The following is a 9203-nucleotide window of genomic DNA, read 5'->3' on the forward strand; positions in this document are numbered from 1 at the left end:
TGCTTATCATCGTGATATTAAGATGGCGAAATGCAAAGGAAAAACTGAAACGCAGAGTAGATCTGGCTCATTTACAGCCAATGAACTACGCCGATCTTCAGTACAGGTATGATAACGGAAGTGCTTACTATCAAGATGTCAATGACGACTTACCTGATCAATTTCCGGGTCATAGGTTAAGATTAGAAATACTTCCGGATTATGACCCGAAAGCGCCCGCAACGTTACCGGCATATACAGCATCTCAGTACCATCGTAGTCACCGAAATGGACCGGCTACCTTGCCTTACACTGCCGCAGCTGCTCAATACAACCGCGACCATCCGAATTACCACACATACTCTGAGTTAACTCCTCCAAAACTACCTCCGAATAGACCGGGGTCACCTATGGCTCCTTGCATCAATCCCATGTACGAGCCCCCTTACTATTACAAGGTGCATGCAACGGCCCCGGTAATGAACCCGTCCGAACAACATGAACAAGGAGTTGTAGCGAATATTTTATACCAAAGTACTAACAATACATCCGCTGTTATGCAACCGTATGTGGAAGTAAATCGTAATGGTGGTAGCCATAAGGTTACAGAAGAAATATACCAAACACTTTCATAAAATTATATGTATAAAATAACAGTAACATCACTATATAAGTATCGTAGATGTACAAACACTAAATGAATCAATGGTGCCCATATTGTTTTCGAAAATGGTGCAATTTTATATATAACTGAATATCAATCTACATAAAAACATCATTCTGTTAGTCTGTTCAGTCTAAGGTGCAACATGACCCCATCCATTAACCTTTGTTATCGCATACACCCTGTGCAAATCATATTCCATCTTTCTTTAATAAAGAGTTCAAGTTCTGAGATAGTTTCTCAAGATATCAAGAGCTTATCTTAAGAACCACTGAACCAATACTAGGCTTGTTTGTGCTCATTTTAATGCATTTTTCATGCTGGTTCCAAATATGGTCATTAAAATATACAATTCTGAAACATTTTAAATTTTACAAGAATTTGAAACTTGTCTTCTGCAATCGATACCTGTGTGGGAAGAGTTAAATGATCTATAATAACTATACTTTGATCAGCTCGTAATCTGCTAGCCTTATTACATCGCGGATTAATATCAAAATATATAATTTTGAGAATTGTCCTGTGACATCTCGCCGAAGCATCACGAATTATTAATCCAAGTCGTATATCTTTAACACACAAAATATAAACCAGTACTAATATAGCACTCTAAATGTGGGTCTACTTTTCGGCGTAGTGGTAAAAGCCTAACATTCCCCGCCTATTTAATACGAGCTGGTACTACTATAAAGTATGTAAGTCATACCTCCTCTTTATATTGGCCATATAGTAATGTAAGACACGAACTGCAGACGATAGCTACTCATGCAAGAATTACTTTCATCATGAGATCAAAAACACGTGTTAGAAACTTGTAACTACACTAACAAAACAAAAACAAAATTTGTAGTTTAAATCGAACTAATCAGCTCCTATACTAGTATATCCTGAACAGGAAAATATGGTCATTGTCTCACTGTATGATATTCTTCCTGTTGAGGTCATTGGTCGGTTGGTCTTAAAATAGTAAAGGTATTTAGAATTGGTTAGCGCAGATGACAGTATTCATTATGTAGTAACTACTTAAATACCACTAATAGGCCTGGGCAATGCATGAAAATACGACGAGGAACTATTTGTTTGTTGGCCATCTGAAAAGGCTGCTTTAAAATCACTGAAATTGACCAAGTTGTATAGCAAAAAAATTACATTTTGGGTTTCAATCACTGTGTTTTCGATGCTTTGAAATGGTAGATTTTCTCTTATTATATGACACTTTTGTTGAAATATTACCAAAATTCATCCGCACGGCATCGTAAATATTTGCCCAACGTAATTGAAAGTTTCAGCTTCGCTTCTATGAGAAAATGCCGCCCCAAATTAGCAATTTTTCTATTGATAACTGTATAATGGGCAATTAGTGGTATTGAACCCCTAACATTGTGTCTCAGTAAGCGTTTTCAATACGTCATGTTTTGTTTTGACGCACATAGCTGCACATGTACGAAATACTATGCAAATGATGACGTTAGCGTAATTTATTTATTTAATTTATATATTGAACTGACTTTCAATCGAGAAAAGTTACGAAAAATTTTGTATTAAAAATGTGCAGCAAGCAATGTAAATCAAATTAGCACAGTCTTCATAATGAAATTAATTTTGTACAAAGGGAATATGTTACATAAACATCTGTTTTACCAACATGTGCACAATTTCTCAGTAGGCTATAATATACGGGTAAAATTGGTTCTACATAGTAGAATCATCCGTTTTCTGACAAAAATATTCGTGAATATTAAGTGCAATTTGTAAAAGATGTATATATTATTTTGATTCATTCTATGACAAACTTTATTCTTATTCTAATGTTAGAAAAATAATAGACCAAATGTGTACAACTCAAACAGTAACAAAACTAATTATAGCAAAATGATTACATCTGCGGAATGTTTGGTAAGACTAACTATTTCAAGAAACGTTCGGTAGGTTCCAATGATTCTTGGAAAAATATTAAATTGACAAATTATATTTTCAATTATAGTACTGTATGATACATTTTGCCGGTATACAGACTGTATCAAAATGTTTGGTACCCATCAGTTATTGGTGTTTATTGACAAGCCTGCTTCTTCAATATACAACATTGGATCCCCTTGAAATGCCCATTATGTTGTGGTGATATTGTCCAGAACAACTGGAAACTGATGGGTACCAATCATTTTGATACACCCTGTACTTGACATGTACTGCATCATTTTCAAACTTGGGTTGCGCTGATTTTTGCGCTGATGTCGAGATGGTGTTCAACTGTTCATCAAACTCGTATCATCCATTGTTTGCCTTGGCCTTGTTGGCCTTGATCGAATCCAACGTTTCTTATAATTTCCCAGCGGAACACTTTGTAACTGTCATAATTAAATTAAGATTGTTCACGTAGAAAATGCCATTTAATAGCGAAATATTAACATCAATTAAGGAGTCAGTCGGATATTAACGTTTGCACAGTATTTTTATGGGAGCTGAGAGTACACCAGACATATCGAATTGCATTCTGAATACGAGGAATGTCCTTCTGATAGCAAATAATTTTGATTTTTTTTTTAATTTGCAATATAATACAAAACGTTTTGTGGCAAATTATTATAATTTATTTTTTTAACCTTGAAAAAAGACCTAAGTTATGTATTTTAGAAACAAATCCATATTTTCAATATGAAAGGTCAAAATTTTCAATTGATCGTCGGCTTTTTATCCCAGCTATCCCGGCCAGCTATACATACACTTTAAGTACATATCATAATTTATAAAGTTTACTTCGAGGACGGTTAAATATCACAAATATCCTTTTTAATCATTTGCCATAGCGCGAATTTCATAAAATCTAAATTATTTGATACCAGAAGGACATTCTTCGTATTCAGAATGCAATTCGACATGTCCCACATAAAATACTGTCCAAACGTTGCTACCAGAGCCCTTATAATGTTTTAATACAGATTCGCCATTAGTGACATTGTCAGCAACATGAATGATTTAATCAAGCAAACTAGGTCGAATGTCTACCAGTATTTCATGTTTAGCTTCAACAATGTTAATTTACACATAAAAATTGCTTCAAAATGTCATTAAAATGGAACGCAAGAAGCGGTCGACTTGTTTCAGTAATCTCAAATTCAATTTACGAACATCAAATCAATATTCTTCATCTTATTCGTCGCACAACATTTTGTCTGCAAAATGTCAACAGATTCAATGTTCGTTGTTAAATAATTATTCTTTTCACCAGGTAAAGCATTGTGGCAAGTTCAAAGCACTTTTCATAGCTTCGAACCGATTCATACTCCGAATATTCGACGTCGAATAATGGGCTATTCCATTTAAAATCCACACTACCCCTGTGGAAGATTTAGCTAAAGTCTGCTACAGAAGGAGTATCAATTTTGAATAGAATAGACAATTTGGTAGCTTCCATTTGCAATACGTACTCACTCCAGTTGTGGAAGATATAGGTAAAACCATACTACAGGGGGAGTATGGGTTTCAAAATGATTATAACTCTAACCAATTACATTTTTTTAAACATTATTCCCCCTGTGGAAGATATTTTCAAAATCTTGCACAGGGGTAGTGTTGATTTTGCCTCGAATAGCCCAATTATTCGTTCGACATTATTCAATTTATTTCAATGTATTTTTATCTTCTAACGAATGTGTTGACGAAAAATCCGTTATATTTGATGTCAAATATAATATCTGGTGCAGGTGGAAATATACGATTATCGATTTATTATCGATTTACTACTATTGACATCAGATCAACAAAATCGACATCGAATAAAAAGTATGACCCAGGCTTTACTATTTATATCACATTCATTGTCATAATCAAACATGAGACAAATTGTGTGTCTAATAGAAATACATAAAATAACTGATTTTCTTTATTTTGTGTAAATCAATGATTAATGTTATCAATCCTGTAATCTGTACAAAACAATATTTTGTTAAAATAATGAAATATGATCATAATAATATACGCAACTCACCAGATTCAATAACAATTATTGAAAATATGTTTTGTAATTTGAATTTAACTCTCTTCACGCGGGAGTCGACTGCAGACGACAAGTTTCAAAAAAAATTTAAAAATTCAAAAATTTCAGAATTAAAAATTTTCATGACCATATTTGGAATCAGCATGAAAAATGCATTAAAATGAGTACAAACAAGCCTAGTATTGGTTCAGTAGTTCTTAAGATAGCTTTTGATTTTTTGAGAAAATATTTCAACACTTGAACCTTTTCCATTGAAGCGCATGGCTAGCACGCAGAGCATTAATTATGCAGATGTTTGTAATTAACCATTTATAACCTTTCTCCGTATTTGCTATTAAATACCGTATGGTATACGACCATTGCCGGATGTAATACGACCATTTGGTCGTAATGACATGAGGTCACCAAATTAATATAGGAACTTTAGTGTAAGGCTCTATTAGACATATGCCAGTTTTGTTAAAAATTCAAAACCGATTGGCATGAACAATTATTTCAGTCAACAATTAAACACTTGTGTTTAAATCAGGAACTATGTGGAGAATTGTTACTTCTAGATTAATACAATGAAGTTCATAATTCTGATGATTTTTTCAAATATCATATATAAAAATATGAAATGTGAGTTTCCTGCGAATCTGCGTTATTATACTAAAATTACGATGCATGCAACGTGTCTTGACGTTTTTAAAAGAATTTACTTCGTGGAGCTTGCTGATCCTCGCATAAATTCATTGTGTCTTGCATTGTCTTTCGCCTTGCCATGATGAAGCATTATAGACCGCCTATACTTTCTTCGATATTTGATATAAAAATTATGTCAAAGTTTTAGGGGCCTGAGCTTTCGATCCTAGCAGGATCTTTATCAAAGGCAGAAAAAAAAATTATGTTAGTTTCAATGTTAAACAATTATGTTATTGGGGTTTTAGTTTTCAGCAAAAATGTCGAACCGAACACATGTGCGTAACTCATACGTAACTAGTTTATAGTAGGGGGGTGTGATAATTCAAAAATTTTATGAATTGCTGCTGAAAATATGGTATCGACTATACTAAACAAGAATATGATCATTAAAAATAAATTTAAGTAGATTAACCCCCTGTACATGCCCCCTGAAGATTTGGTAACAAGGTTGCCGAATTCGGCAGCCTTGCACATGCTTAATGTAGTAGATTATCATAGAAACTGAAAGAAATTGTGATTCTTGAGCCTGTTTAATAATTATTTTGTATTGTAAATGCTGAGTTTGATACAATATGTTGACAATATCATAAACAGCTTATCAGCTGGAGGATAATTATCACTTTTTATTTGTCTAGAAGAGAGTGCAATGCTTCATTGAAGTCCGTTAATCCAGCCGCAGTCTGCCTTAGACATCACATTCCTCAAATAGAGGTTCAGGTTTTTGGCATTATATTTCACACACACTTTTCTATGATCTTTTAATTGCAAACATCACTTGATTTAAGAAGTGAAAGACTTGTGTCCCTTGCATATCTTCAAGATACAGCTGCAAGGTTTTGGATCGGTGGCTTGTCAAGCTTCTCTGGATCCATGGAAGATAGGCCTATGGCATGCTCAGCTGTAAGATCACATTCCCCAAAGGTAAAACTGTCTCCCTTCTGCTTCTGAAACCTGGAACAAGACATGATCGATCATCTTTATCTTTGTGGCTTCATATATGAGAAAGATTCTGCTATAAATGAGTAGGCCTGTCACAAATGTCATTATCATACATGTACTTGATTTGCTGGAATCTGTCCATTGAGACAAAGGAGAATGCTAGTTGATGTTAAGAAGGTTCTTGGGATCATTGCGCAATTAGTCATCATAAAGTTGATAAAAGGCTGGTATCAGTTTTGAGTAGGTTGTAACTGTTGAAGTTTAGTTAGTGAAAAATATGGCTCTATAATTATGATGTAAACTAATCAGAGCTCCTGTATATAGTAAGACTATATGGTTAATTTCAGGGAGTCCAGATCCCAGAAGCACTGACAATGCATGCAAGTATATGTTTATATCGGGCCTACTTTTGAAGATCTTCTAGATAGCTAGAGTTATATCCTAATGTTAAGTCATTAAAGCATTTGTCCTTCAGGCTCACTGGGAAATGTGGATGTCAATTCACTGGACTTTCCTTGTTCCATGATTTATTAACTTTGTATGCAGCCAAGTGCCTGTTGAGTCAAACTGCTCGACGATGAGGCAGTAGTTGAGTAGAATTATTCTTGGGTCTATTATTTGGGTCTACCTATTCTGTTCCCAATTACGTGCTTGGTAAGACTCTTAGGTCCGTATGCACAAATGAGTTAGACCGGGTCTAAAGTTAGACCTGGTCCCAGGACAAGGGACATTTTCCTTTACATTTTCTTAAGCTATTTATTTTGTCTTATTTTGGGACTTTTCATGTAAATCTTTAGAATTTGCTAGCTACTCTTTGAAGTAAATAAGAGTAAAAGACCATTCCTGATGGAACTCAATTCCACTTTTGTGCATACGGACCTTAGGGCCTACACCTAGAAAAGATGGTCAGACATAAACCCAGAATCCAGCCTTTCATCAATAAGACTTTCTACACCTTCACTATGAGCTGTTTGATCTGTAATGACAAAGTCTATCTTTTCATTTTAAAGTGTTTTAGCTCCACTTGCTGCTTCTAAGATCACGAAGATAGGCCTACTCACTTTTTACACCACACCAACCTATAGGCCTAAATGTCCAAAATTGCTCAAATGTCATCATATGGAACTAATTTCACACTAGCTAATCAAGAAGACCACATACACAACCCATAGTTTTAGCGAAAAGCACTTTAATCAAGTGTTTACAGCCATTTCAACTTCCATTAATGTCGTCTGTTACACAAGCCTGCCGAATTCGGAAACCTTGTTTCAAAATTTTCAAGGGGCATGTACAGGGGGGTTAGAAATCATTTTTGAATAAAATTCTTTCATATTCTTGATTTCCAATGTTGATACCATATTTTGAACTGCAATTCATATTAAAAAGTTGAAATTTGCAAAATAACACACCCCCCTATTTATAGCACATGTATTGGCGTACTTAAAGCGTATGTTATCCGTTAAATGGGCTATTGTAGTTGAAATCCATACATGGGTGACTCCATTTGAAATCTACACTCCCTGTGTGGGATATTAAGGTCATGTCTTCCATGGGGGTGGATGGATTTCAACTGGAATAGACCACTTTCTGATTGAATTGTAAACTGCACAATAAATATTACATTTTGGCATAATTCTTGTAGAAAATAATGCGATAAAAATAAATTTCACGTCTGCAGTTACCGGTATGCAAATTTGATGCACATACATGGTAATAACACGTCTATAACAATTATACACAAAAGTTTTATATTAATTATGAAAAATGACGAAAATAACTACCTTGATCTTTATATTGTTTTATAATGAACATATTTTTAAAAGCCACGTTTTTAATGAAGCCACTGCATCAAATAAATGCATTGTCATTAGGCTATTCCGGTTGAAATCCATACACCCCTATGAAAGACGTGACCATAATCTTCCACACCACAGGGAGTGTGAATTTCCGGTTACCTGTGTACCTGAATAGGTGACTCCATTTGAATTGTGCACCCCCTGTGTGGGAGATAAGGTCATGTCTTCCACAAAGGGAGTAGGGGTTTCAACTGGAATAACCCAGTTGTTTCATCTACCTAATTTGTCATAATAACAAGGAGTGTTAACATTTTATAGTTTATAGTTGTAGTTGTAGTTTATAGTTGTAGTTATAGTTGTAGTTGTAGTTATAGTTGGAATTATAGTTGAGTTTATAGTTGTAGTTGGAATTATAGTTGAGTTTATAGTTGTAGTTGTAATTATAGTTGAGTTTATAGTTGTAGTTGGAATTATAGGTGAGTTTATAGTTGTAGTTGGAATTATAGTTGAGTTTATAGTTGGCTAGATAACTAAAGACATTCTCTGTACCATTGTTAAAATTATGCCATAGCTTCCCATAATGCATTGTTGAAACTATATGCTATACCTATACTCTGTAGCGGAATGTCTTCCCATAATGCATTGCTGTAGATTGTATTGGAATGCTTTCCCATAATGCATTGTTGGAATTCTTGCCCATAATGCATTTTTAAAACCATGTTATTGTCATGTTAAATAGGCCTAGGCCTACATGCATCAGCTGTACCTTATATTCCCATACAAAGTATTGATGAAATACCATAGCTTCCCATAATGCATTGTTAATACTATGCTATACCTGTAGTCAAATGCCTTCCGTAATGCATTCCATACCCTGTACTGGAATGTTTTCCCATAATGCATTGTTGAAACTATGCTACATGTATACCTATACTCATAATGCATTGCTGTAGATTGTATTTGAATGCTTTCCCATAATGCATTGTTGGAACTCTTGCCCATAATGCATTGTTGGAACTCTTGCCCATAATGCATTTTTAAAACCATGTTATGTATTCTTCCCAGAATGCATCAGCTGTACCTTATATTCCCATACAAAATATTGATGAAATTATGCCATAGCTTCCCATAATGCATTGTTGAT

The sequence above is a fragment of the Amphiura filiformis genome, unplaced genomic scaffold, assembly GCF_039555335.1.
Source record: "Amphiura filiformis unplaced genomic scaffold, Afil_fr2py scaffold_24, whole genome shotgun sequence".
Lineage (NCBI taxonomy): Eukaryota > Metazoa > Echinodermata > Ophiuroidea > Amphilepidida > Amphiuridae > Amphiura > Amphiura filiformis.